This window comes from Falco naumanni, chromosome 1 (assembly GCF_017639655.2).
Source record: "Falco naumanni isolate bFalNau1 chromosome 1, bFalNau1.pat, whole genome shotgun sequence".
Taxonomy (NCBI): Eukaryota; Metazoa; Chordata; class Aves; order Falconiformes; family Falconidae; genus Falco; species Falco naumanni.
The window spans coordinates 85,202,863-85,215,908 of NC_054054.1; the positions used below are offsets into that span (position 1 = coordinate 85,202,863).

The 13,046-nt window shown below is 40.5% G+C and overlaps 1 protein-coding gene across 1 annotated transcript in view; it reads right to left on the reverse strand.

Moving 5' to 3' along the window:
* Positions 1-13,046, reverse strand: part of GALNT9 (polypeptide N-acetylgalactosaminyltransferase 9) — a 323,797-nt gene that overhangs the window by 204,580 nt on the left and 106,171 nt on the right. Inside the window, exon 2 of the mRNA XM_040602335.1 lies at positions 11,631-11,774. The gene's annotated coding sequence lies outside the window, so the exon portion shown is untranslated. The remainder of the gene's footprint in view (positions 1-11,630; positions 11,775-13,046) is intronic.

Consider the following 13,046-nt stretch of genomic DNA (forward strand, 5'->3'; position numbering starts at 1 on the left):
TCTACATTCAAAAGGTAAATAATGACTCTGACCTACTGTTCTGACCCAATACAGTGCAGACTGTCCCTTATCCATCACTTACTCCTGTAGCATACAGAGTAGTACAATCTGAGGAGTAAATTAATCATTTTCTCTTTCTGCAGTGTACAGAATAGGGACTGCTTTAGTGAGTGACTACTCCTTTATAAGACAAGGTTAATCAATAAAGATAATTAGACACTTCTGGTTAATATATCGATGTCACTGAAAAAAACACATAAAAGTCCTGCCACCCCCTACTGAAATACAAACAAACACTGGAAAAAATCCAGCTGGCATAAAATTGACCTAAGTGTATGGAATGGAAAAAATCAGATTAAAAATATTGTATGGTTCACTCCAACTTGAACATTTCTGAATTTCAGAGGATATCACATACTACCTTATCTCCCCCAGTCTGAGCCACAAGGTTAAACCTCTGTGTTCACCTGGAGCCATATTGATTTTAGTGGATCTTTGAGCAATTTGTGGAAGGTGTAAATTTGTCAAACCCCTAGAGCTGGCATCTGGCATCTTCGCAAAACTGGCTGAGACAAAAATGAGCTCTGTTTTTGGCACAAGGGTCCAGCCACAAAAAAAATCACCCTTAAAAGACTGGAGCCTTCTTCGCTATTTTTGGGCCATCTCTACACAGCAATTACAAAAAAGGAGGTTGATTAATCCCACCCCAGCCCCATAACCTCTACCTGCTTGGGCTTCCTTTGATGCAGAGACTTAAGCAGGGGCACAAATCAGAGCACAAACAAGTTCAAAGGTGCCCACATTGCTCCCTCAGAGGAGTCCTCCTTTCCAATTGCTTCTGTGGCACCTACAGCTCTTCTTTGTAATTCCTGTGAGCCACAGAGTTAGTCTCAGATCACTTCTCAGCTCTGAACAGGAAGGGCAAGATAAAACTCTACAGCTAACAACGAGAAATCTATAGCGATGGACAACCAGCAGATCATCTAGCTAATCTCCACTTGTCTCATTTTAAGTGAAGCTTTTTGCAAACAAGTATTGATCCATTGTTCCACAGTCACAAATCCCCAAGTAATTCCCTGTGAAAAGTAGCACTTCTTTTTGTGAGGGGAGGGAAAGCTTTCTTTCAACCAGAAAGGGTGGGGGGTGGGGTGGGGGGTGCGTGGGCAGGTGGCAGGGATATCTTTCTACAGCACCAGCAGCCATGCAGAAAAACTTTGCTTCTGCCCACAGACCAAGAGCTGTCTCTCACAAAGTCATACAAACATATCTTTTACTTCCACTTCCCCTGCTTGACATTTCATCCCCAAATTGGATTTGGACATGAGTTTTACTTTTCTTATAGCTGTGTGCTATTGAGTGTATTCGGCTTTCCTTGCTCACACAGCATCTTTCACTGGGACTGCACTATAAGCCTTTGCTGACTTACTTTCACTTCTGAACAGTGCTCATCTTTCTTGATTTCAAAACGAAGATAAGAGGCAGTGCTGTGACTCAATCTGAGTCGCCATCCTCTTATATTTGCAGGTCCCAAGATGCAGCCACATACGGCAGTGGCTGGTTAGAGTTCGAGAGATGGTTTGTCATTGTCTAGTAAAATATCTAAGTTTAGCTTTTTCATAGATAGTACCAGCTTTAATGGAAGGGGAGAAGAAAAAACAACAAAAGCAACCAAAACCCAGCAGGAGGCCTTGCTAGAGAAAGCTTTTATAGGGAACAACTACTTTGCTTGTCCCCTTCACCATTTGAAAGATTACACTGTTTCTTTTCTACCAGCATATCTCGGCATGTCCACACTGATGTTATTTTCACAAAAGTCGTTTAATTCTAAAAAAGGCCGAAAAAACCCAACCTGCTAAAAAAATAACATGTGTTGGACTGGGGGTGGAGTTGCATAACATTGTGAGATCATGATCACAGCCCAGTGCAAACATTCAGAGAACTGTAAGAACCAAAAGCCTGAAATGATGGGAAGAAAACAAGCACAACTGGGCCACCAAGCCCTTATGATGGAAACTACGCTAACCTCACTATAAGGTCTCACCAATTCACATCAGAATGGTGCTCTGGTTCAATGGGAAAGGGGCTGAAGAAGCCCTGGTAGGACAGTGCCTAGAGTTTATCATCACAACACAGAATTAACAGGAGAAAAATGAAGCAGGAGATGAGCCCAACCATTCTGTTTTATAAAACAGAAGAAAATTTTGCATTAAAAATAAAAGGACACATTTCCATTTTCTTGCAGATCACTTCAGAAATTAAACTTATTCTGTATCTGGTCCCTGCTAAGCAGAACTCAGAAGATCTCTGTTGCCTTTTGAAATTTAACTTGTGTTAGCAGGTAGATCTCTCACCAGAAATTATGGACCTTCAGACAAGGGTTGTGGGTGAGATACTACTGCCTTCATTACAAACAGGGAAAGCAGATGATCTCCATCTGATCCTGAAGACAATGAATTAAGTATTTTTTCAGGTGAACAGATATTTACAGTCCAGAAGAATTAAGAAGGGAAATGCCCAGTTCCTGCCATTTTTAGTATTATATTTTTTTGTTCTTATTCAATTCCAGATTCTGAGGTCAGAGCCAATTCTGCTACAGTCAAAATGCCAGGTCCACCAAAGATTATTCCATGTCCTCATGTCACCCAGAAAATCAGTTTAATTGCTTTCATTATGTCTGGAATTTTATTATTCTAATTATGTGTGCTTTTATTATCCTAAGCATTGATCTTTCCTTCTAATTAAGCCTATACTTAAGATACAAAGATGTTGAATCTGTCTGTAACAAATGGCAACTAAGAAGGTATAAAGCAAACTAACCCCTTGGTGCCATGGAGGGAGATGCAATAAAACATCTGGAAAACTTCTAAATCTCTGAATTTTATTTCCAGAATGTAAGAATCTGAACTTTATGTTAGTTGTAGCTTCCACATACAACCAAGGACAAATCCATTGCCAGCTTACGGACTCAGACAGCTGGACTGCAAGGGCTTTGAATAGAAGAAGCTTTCCATTCCATACCTGAGCTGAACTTTGCCCAACGCTCTACTGGCCCAGGAGTGCTGTGTGTGTCTCTGTACTGCAAAGGATCAGCAAACTAATTATTCTCTTCTCAGCCTCGTTGTATTCTTCTGCTTGCTCCAGTGCTTAAGAAGTTATCATGGTATGTCATATTTTATTTGGAAAATCTACCTTGCATGGGTTTTTCAGGAATACTTGAAAACAGTTCAAACCAACATACATGCTCCTGTGTCTCATCTTCTATTGCACATTTTTTATTTTGGACAAAGATGTGTAGGCCTTCAGCAGAAATAAAAGCCCTATTCAAATATTTTCCATCCTGGGCTTTGGGGGAACAAAAGATAGATCTTTAGCAGCTATCTGAGAGAGCAGTGGAAGAGTGAGACATTGCACCAAATTAAGCAAATCCATCCTTGCAGACAGCAGAAACTAGTAATTATTTTTACACTCTCCATGTTTTCTGCATAGCAGCAGAACTGCCACAACTGCTACAGCAGGACAGCCTTTGCTGGCTTCTGGACGTCTTCAGAACTGCAGTACTGTTTCTAGAGCAGGACATGCTACAAAGTCCTATTAATAACATAGTATATAAAATTCTGACAGTCCCAGTGGTTTTATTTGTAAATGTCCTGGTTTCAGCTGGAATGGACTCAATTATCTTCCTAGGAGCTAGTGCAATGCTGTGTTTTGGCTTTGATGTGAGACTTTTCAGTTCCTCACACCTTGTTAGCAAAAAAGCTGGAGGGGCACAAGGAATTGGGGGGGGGGGGGGGGGGGGGGGGGGGGGGGGGCAGGGAAACACAGCCAGGGCAGCTGACCCGAACCAGCCAAAGAGATATCCCATACCATGGGGCGTCATGCCTGGTATATATACCTGGGGGTTGCCCAGGGCAGGTGGGTCGATGCTCAGGGACTGGCCTGGCATCGGTCAGCAGGTGGTGAGCAGTTGCACTGTGAACCACGTGTTCCTTTCTTCCTTTCCCTCTGGATTTTACTCTTTTCCTTCTCCCTTTCATCATAACTGTTATTGTCATAATTATTATTGTTCTTTCACTCTTATTCTATTTCAATTATTAAATTGTTCTTATCTCAACCCTTGAGTTTTACATTCCTTTCCAACTGTCCTCCCCATCCCTCTGGGTGAGGGGGGAATAAGCGAGCAGCTGCGTGGTACTTAATTACCAGCCGGGGTTAAACCACGACAGTAGAGTTTGTAAAATCAAGGGATTATCACAATACCTGAAGAGGTACAAATGGTCATTTAATTCCTGAAGAGGTACATTCCAAGCAAGAGCTAAAAAATTTTCTGACTAATTCTAGGGCATATCTCAGAGAACAGCAGCCTGGCCAGACAGTACCACTTTGCATATTCCAGTTCACACTCAGATTCAGCTGACCGCACACAAACTGTATACTGGGAAATTCAAAGGAGTCTTCTGCATCGTAACTGCTTTATCACCTGCTTGAGTAGATCTGTGCTGCCCATCTGACATGACTGTCAATTAATTTTTAAACTTGATTCTTAAAAGCAGATGCACAGCTTCAAAACTTCCTGGTCTATCACATATGGAGATGCCATCTGATTTGTTACTGCTCTAGTATGACCAAGTCACTCAGCACTCTCCTTCAAGGTCTACTGAATGCCAAGACAAAATGAACTTGGTAATACAAGAGGGAAGAAGTCCAGATTTGCTTATCATTCTGCAATAACTAAGAGGATGAATAGGTAATAGATGCTTATTCTTAAGTATCACATAATATAAAGAAGCATAAGAACTGCATGTAAAAGACAACTGTAGCTGAACAGATGAATCACACACTAACCAGCGTGTTCCTTTATTTTACATTAAGAAGCCTGAAGTGCCTACTCTCTGCTAAGGCCATCTGTGCACATCCAACAGTTCTTCGTGTTTACTTGATACCTTGGTATATTTCTTCAGTTTTGCTCTGCATCAGTATTGGACAGGTACACGAAAACAGCCTGCTGAAATGTTCTGGCCATTCAGATAAATAAAGCTTTCAAGTTTTAGATTGGTCCTGGATGTGCTTATGTAAAAGTTCAGGGACAGGTTTTCATGAACAATGAATTGGAGAAACATAATTGAGACATGAAACAATTACTATAACTGATTGAGGGTCAAGGTGCTGGGGCGGAGGGAGGGGGAGGGCAGCAGACAAATTCCTACAGGGTGCTTTAAAACTTGATGTTTAGCTATCCACTAGATTCAGAAAGATGGTACAATCATTTCTATGGCTTTTATTCTATAAGCAGGTCCAGCCACAAAGCACAACTGTGAAAAGCATATTTCTCACGCTATTTCTAGACTTAGTGTGCCCATTGTCACTAAAAAGCCAGCAAGGACGACTCAAAAGAGTGCTCTCATAGAAAAGGAGCATCTTGTACAGAAGATCTAAATTAAAATCCTGGATGTCACAAGTCAATTAGCAGCTTCAGCATGTGATAATTATGTGAGCTCGCCTTCTCCCTGCATCATGCTTCCTCAGTGATACATAGGTAACTCTCACTTCACCCTTACTTTATCTCATTTATCAGAACTAACCTTTCCAGGACAGTGACCATGCTACTAAATGACACTGTGGCTCCCACAACATGAATGGAAGTCTGTGTTTGTTATTGTACGAGAAACAAGAGAAAATATAAAATGATCACGAGGGGACATCAGGCAAAAGAACACTATTCAGGTATTTCACAGCACTACCTTAAATCTATGATAGCTTTCAAGCTCATATAGATCTTTATTTTGGCAAATCTTTACCCTGGATAAAGGTATCAAGAATGGAGTAATATATTTAGACTCCTCTATACCTGGTTACAGTCTGTGCCAAGTTCCACATCTTTGACAGACATGTGCAAGGCCTCTGAAAATAAGCCTGTCTAGATAAGAGTATTTGTCAATGGCCTTAAGCCATTCATATGAGCAAATGGTCATAACCTGACAAGGCTTCCCAGATAGCGAAATGAAGTCTTAATACCAAACCTAAGATATAAGTCCTCTGATAAACCAAAGGATAACACAAAAGCCACACTGCTGCTGTCAAAACAGCATTGCTCTGAGAAACCTCCAGTGCTCAAGCATGAGACACATTGGCTTCCCACTTGCAGAAAGCATCCTGGGTGATTCAGAATCTGCGATTACAAATCATCCTTCAGATGTGGCACTGCTGGTGCTTCAGGAAAGGTATTCAAAGGAAACTGTATCTAGAGGCCTGGAAGATATTTTCTTCTCTTTTGGTGTTAATAATATCTAGGGTTTAGACCAGATTAGAACATCTGCTCTGCCCAGGCAAGGATCTTCTGTTTTACTGAACTGCTCCCATGCTGCACTAAGAACTTGTATTTGCCCAAAGTTTGTATTTCAGAAAGGCATGTAGCTACAGCTAAAGTCTACTGGAGATGGAGGAGCCACCACTTCTTTCTGGACCTTGTGAAACCACAGGTCTTTGCTTTATGCAGCCAACCCCAGTAGTAATGCTGCTTTGGGATATGTTATGTAATTAAACAGATGAACTTACACTTTACTTTTTCCACTGAACACACAGGGCCCTTTTCAATGCTCTCAGATGTGTACATCACCCTAGGGGATCGCAATACCCTCTCTGGTTGCTCCAGTTCCACTATCTTTGGCACCAAAGGAGCCATTCTGGTATCAGTGGTAAGTCCAGGAAGGTTAGATCACACCAATGTAAAGCACACAAGACAGTATCTTTTTTTCCCAGATTACTCCTTTAACATGCTGGAAAAGGAAACTTTTATTGATAAGAGTGGATACTAATCAGTACAGAGCTTGTTGATGACAAGAAAACGGCAGTTTGTTAGCCTAGTCATCCAAAGTCTCAACAACAAAATCTAATTATAGCATGATTGATGCCACTCTTTTACCCTTTGCCATCCTTGGAAACATGGGGGGAGGGGGTTGGAAAGGGGTGTGTGTGCATTTTTCCACCCTGGAATCTGTAATATAGTTAATACTGCATGGCTAAAAGGCAGAAGCAGAAATAAAAGAATATGTGCATAATGCCAGATGGAAACAGAAAAACGTAGGGTGTAAGTTGCCTATGAAATAGAGATGATTATAAGCAGTGCAATTAGCAATCTGTGTATCTGCCTTACTATGACTCCCCAGGTCAGAACACACTCATATCACTTCAGTGCTGAAGAAAGCATTTCTTTGCTATTTCAAGAGGATATGAAGCAAAAACCTCTGAATAATCCAACCCTGAAAACATGTATCAATTACTAGCAAAAACAAGAGGACCCTACCACAGTGCTGACATTACTGCATTAAAGAGTACAGCAAGAAAACTGCCCTGCACCTGCATTCAATAGAAATATTTTTCCTTCCAAAGTTAAGAGTACATGAATGCTACGCTCACCTGCAGTGAAAAGATTCCTTTAATTTAAACTGAAGTCAAGGAGTTGTAACACTGCACATTTTTTTCACATCTCTGCTCAGTTAGGTCCATTTCCATCGTTTCACTTGTGCCTAATAGCTCCTCTCTCTGCAAACAGCCCTATGGAGGTTGACAGGCAGTGTGCTCACCTTTACTGAGCAAGAATGCATGAGGATACTCAATTCAAAGAGGCTACAAAGAGAACTAGATCCTCCCACCTTTAAGGACCAATGAACAAAGTTGATTTTCACACCACTCTGAGACCATTACTTTAGGCCTGACTTTTCATTAAGGCCTTGGTCCAGTAAGTCCATGACCAAAAGGTGAAGTAACGATGGGATTATTGATGCCTCTGTAGTAAGGCAAGTGCTTTTCTGAATTGGCAAAACCACTAAAAAACCCCAACAAACAAAGAAAAACAAACACAAAAGCCCCACCAAGCCAAAAAAAAAGAAACACACAGAGGCATCTAGGACAGAGAGGAGATTAAATCCTCTGTTATCTTCAGCACTTTCTTTTTTCAATCTTCAGGTTTTAAATGCACAAAAATCTCAGAGGAATGCTACTCATTTTCTGTACCTGTTCTTTCTGAATGTGGCTGTGTGTTTCTTTTTTTAAAACAATTGAATACATTCTTAACATGAAACATTTAATGCCTGTTGCACAAATGTGTAATAAAATTCAGCCCTGTGGCTCTTTTACTGTCAAGCTAAATAGGATCCATTTGAAACAAACGTGCAGCTTTAAAATTTCTTCATCTGAATGTTCCTGTCTTTTAAGGAAGCAATTCCCTTCTTCTGTTCCCTACAGATCAACAGGGATTTAGAGGAGCAGTAGGAGGGAATATTTCAGCTTTGGTTTTGTTTTGCCAACCAGGGTTTTGGATGGCAGAGCTGTACCTTACTGCATTGAAGAAAATGAACCCTTCCTTAGAGGCATTGATTTTAGCAGGTATTAGAAGTATACGCAAATAGAAGAAAAAAAGCAGTCCCAGACATTTTCAAAGGAAGGAAACAAAAGGGATTGAGATATAGTACAAAGGGTAACTATTGCTAAGAGAAGCCTCTTCCTAACCTAGATCTCATCACTCAGGGCCAGTTTACTACATATACAAACATAAAGGAATTAGTAGTAGATGAAGGGGATCCTCTACACCACCCCTAAGAACCTAGTTGTCTTTTATTGTCAGGAGAAGCAGCCTTTTGGTGGACAAGCCATGTTTCTAAGGTCGTGGAACAGAGGTGCATCTGAACCACTGAAGGCTGCTTGGGCTTTACTGTCTATACTTCAGCACCGATGCCTTCAGATTAGTGACTGGACCAACCCCTACAGACTGAACACTCTTCAGCAGATGGAGCATTTCTTCCCTTTCAGTTCTGTGTGAATTAAAGTACTGTTCTGGTTTCAGCTGGGATAGAGTTAATTTTCTTGTGGCAAAGTCCAGTGTTTTGGATTTAGTATGAGAATGATGTTGCTAACACATGGATTTTTTTTTTAGTTGTTGCTAAGCAATGTTTATACTAGTGTCAAGGCCTTTTCAGTTTCTCAGGCCCCACCAGAGGGAAAGCTGGAGGGGCACAAGAAACTGGGAGGGGACACAGCTGATCCGAACTAGCCAGAGGGATATACCATACCATAGAGTGCCACGCTGAGTATATAAACTGGAAGGGGGTGACCAGGGCTGGCTGATCGCTGCTTGGGGACTGTCTGGGCATCAGTCAGTGGGTGGTGAGCAACTGTACTGTGTATCTTTTTTTTTTTTTCCCTTTTGTGTTTTATTCCTCCATCTCCTAACTACAATTATTATTATCATTATTACTTATTATTGCTATTATAATTATTTTAATTATTAAATTGTCCTTATCTCAACCCACATGTTTTACCTTTTTCCCAGATCTCCCCTCAGTGTCTTGGGGGTGGGGCAGCAGTAAGCAAGGGGCTGTGTGGTACTTAGTTGCCAGCTGGAGTTAAAGCACAGCAAGTACAGTATGTGGGAATGATTGGGAGATTTGCTTCAAAAGTATGCTCCTGATCCAACCTAAAACAGTAGTGTAGACACAGCCATAAAATCCAAGAGTATCAGTCCAAACACTGTTGCAAGCAATTATTTTCCTGACAAACAAAAAAGCTGCAATTCTTACTAGCTGTAAGCTGAGCAAGTTTTTCTAGTATTAATGTAGTGTCAAGACAGAAGTCAACAAATTGTTTTATTATTACACATTTCAAACTGTTTTCCTAGCACATGAGTTAGGCTTTAGTCTTTGAAGAGGGCTGTTAATTTTAAGTTTTGTTCAGCAGTCACTCTTGGAGAAAATCAATGGTGGTTAGCACAGTTTGTTTTCTGGGGATTTTTTCCTACCCTCTCTAAAACTGTGAAGAGTTTTTAGGCTAAGGAAGCTTCCCAGCAAGGTGCCGTTAGCTTTCGGGGTGCCATTTCTGGTAGGCTGAATTATCAGAGTACTTGCTTTGTCATGGCCTCTATTCCAGCATGGCATAGGTATGTAAATAGAAAGATGCATTTAATATACTGATTCTCTGTCGTTCCCTCCACAGGGAAGCTGATCTGCAAATCTCAAGTGTCTTTAACATGAAGCAGCTGCACTAAACAAAGTCCAGGAGAGATACCTCTACTTTCTGAATAGTCAAGCATCTTTTTACTTTAAAAGAGAAAAATATCTGATTATAAAAGCACACGCTGCAAGTAATATTGGATTTAACAACTATGCGATTAAGCACGTACATGCAGCTTTACAGGTAGAGAACAAACTAATGTGACTTAACTGGTACAGTTAAAGACAGAAGAGAAGTTGTTAAGCCTTCATTTTGTTAAACATGTAGGTAGGGAGTTTTAAACACAAAGAGGGAGAGAAAAGTATCTCATTCATGCAGGAACTTCCATCTCAGTCTTACAACACTGAGCTTGAAAACAGAGCTTATATTTAACTAACCATTTATTTTAAATGAATCATGATATAAATGCACTAATTTATGTTTCTAATTAATTTTCTAAACCAAATTATAATTACATTTCTAATAATTAGCATTTCTGGTTTGCAAGCCTGTATTGACCACTTCATTCTTATGCAGCCTGAGAATAAAAGCTGAGAGTAGAAAATAAATCAATAAAAAAAGTCCTCAATGCTGTAAAATACAGAATGAAAAGGACAATGGCAACTTCCATTGATGTGGAAAGCCCTACGGGGCTTTTGAGTTTTAATTGGGTAGCATAGATTTACACAATATCAGCTATCATTAGTTACATAATGCCTTGCATCCTTCTTTTACGTGTAGCCATTTCCGTGATACTCTTGCAAACTGAGGCTATTTCTGAGCTCTTAGCAACAGGTTTGTGTTAAATCTCTCCTTGTGAGGACAGAATGTGAACCCCACCTCACACTGGCAGAGAGTCCTGATGCATTAACGGCTGTGGAAATAGTCATTGCTCAGATGAGAAATAAAAAGCTATCATCATAAATACATGTTATTAATACAAGGTACCTCAAGAATGTGCTGCAGAGTGCTGGTAACTTGTGGGAAGGTGTAAAGCTCTGGGCAAAACCATTCCGTGGAACAGCATAGCTGTTTCAATGGGAATTTTTGCACCGCCTCTCTCTCTCATTGGTCTACTGAACAGACCCAGAATACTACACAGTGCTCTTTATTTGTGTTTCTGTGGCACCAGGTGCCCTAGGTGAAGCATTGGTAAAAATAAAATTGTTGCAAAGGAAGAGATAAAATTAAGCCCTCTCTAAAGCACTCATAAGATAGGTCCAGCTCTGTACTACTAATCTGGTATTGCAGACCAAAACACAAAGGCTGATGGGATATAAAGTCTCAATAACACACAACCCCACCTTTGTCTCTGCAATGAAGCCACATAAGCCCAGAGTCATTCAGCCAACTGGAAAGAATAAGTATAATTGCTGACCTTCTCAGCAAGTTTTTGGAACACTTCATTTAAGGAGGATGGCTGGCCAAGTTTTCTTCAAGTGGGTTTAAATGTAAGAATTTAACATTATTATGAAAGAATATTTAGGCAAACTGTTACAGCAAAAACCTGGTGATGGAGTGGGTTTCACCTCTCAGCTCCAGGTACTTCAGTTCTAAGTCAGGCAGAAGAAAGCAGCAGGTACAACAGCAAAACCAAGCAGTGGGTATATCCTCATCACAAAGGGTGGCTGAAGTGGTTAGTACCTTACCTGGCCTAATCCACATTACAGCAGCACCACTGAAAGGTGCATTGTGTCATCAGGGTGCACCTTCCTGATCGTTCAGTTCCATCACTCAGTGATTGGGCAGAGCTGGCCTGAAAGTTGTTCCATCATGAGAAATTCTGAAAAAATCTGAAAGAGCAGATAATACGCTGTTGTTCAAATTCGAGATTATTGCTACAATTTCAGGAAAACAAAGAACAAGTCAAGAACAAGTTCATTTTTGAACCCTGCCACCAGGCCTATCCTCACCAAACACATAGACATCTCATTAATCACAAGGGAGGCATTGCAAAGGAATGATAATCTCAGCCCAAATTCTGGCAACTCTGGGCAAGCATTTGAGTTACTGCTCAGCCTGCAGAATTGCAAAAGTGCTTCCCTGAGTGTCTTACTGCTCCTATACACCAAGGGTTACCTGGAGGTAGCTGGCATCAGCCACTGTCAGAGAGGAAACAACATGGGACTAGGTCTGTGACCCAAAAGAGCAGCTTTTATATTCCCAACAAAGTAACATGCTATAGGAATGTAATAAACAAGGATTGCAACCTGCATAATACTTCTCTGGTTCTATACCACTTACTGTTTGGGGTCCCTTTCCTCCAAGTCAGAAGCAAGTGGTCTGGCACACATCTAGAACAAATATTTAAAACATCAATATAAAACAACCTCCCTCTTCTTTCTTTGCCAACCTCTTTACCTTTCAGTATTGCTAACAGGTTTGCTGTTTACAAAGCAGTGACAAAGCCTGATTAGGGATGCATCTTTAAATAAAAAAAAAATGTGGAGGAAGGAAAGAGATCAGATGATTCCCCAAAATGTTTGATCCCTTAGATCAAACACAGTGTTTTTTCTCCCACTGTGCACATGTGTATCTGCACCAGTTTACCGGCAGGTACCGCAATCCTTAGAATTCCTGATCACAGTCACAGGAGAATCACAGCAGAAAGGAACAAACATTTTCCATTAAAAGACAGCCTTGAGTTGGTTTTTTTGCCAGTTTTCTTGCTTTAGGCTGATAATTTGGTGTACATTGAAACCACTGAAGTCTCTTATCGGGGACAGCACAGCATAGAACTTGAAATGGAAAAACACAGGCAGTCTGAGTTTCCTTAGAAAATAGAAGGCAAACTTTGAAATGTCTTAATTTTAAACTTCTTTCTCTTCACAATTATCTCTCCCTAAAAGCAAAGAAATGACAGTAAAGTGACCCCCCAAAAAAATGGGAGGGATAAAAAGAAACTAAAAAAGGAGGAGGCAGAAGAAAAGAAAAACCTGGGAAGAAAAGATTACTTCCCCAGGGTTTCTATTCCGCTTTTTCATATATATCATCTTCCTAACCACAGAACATGAAAGTGATCTTCTATTAATCACATTAAGTTTAACCATCCATTAAAAATATTT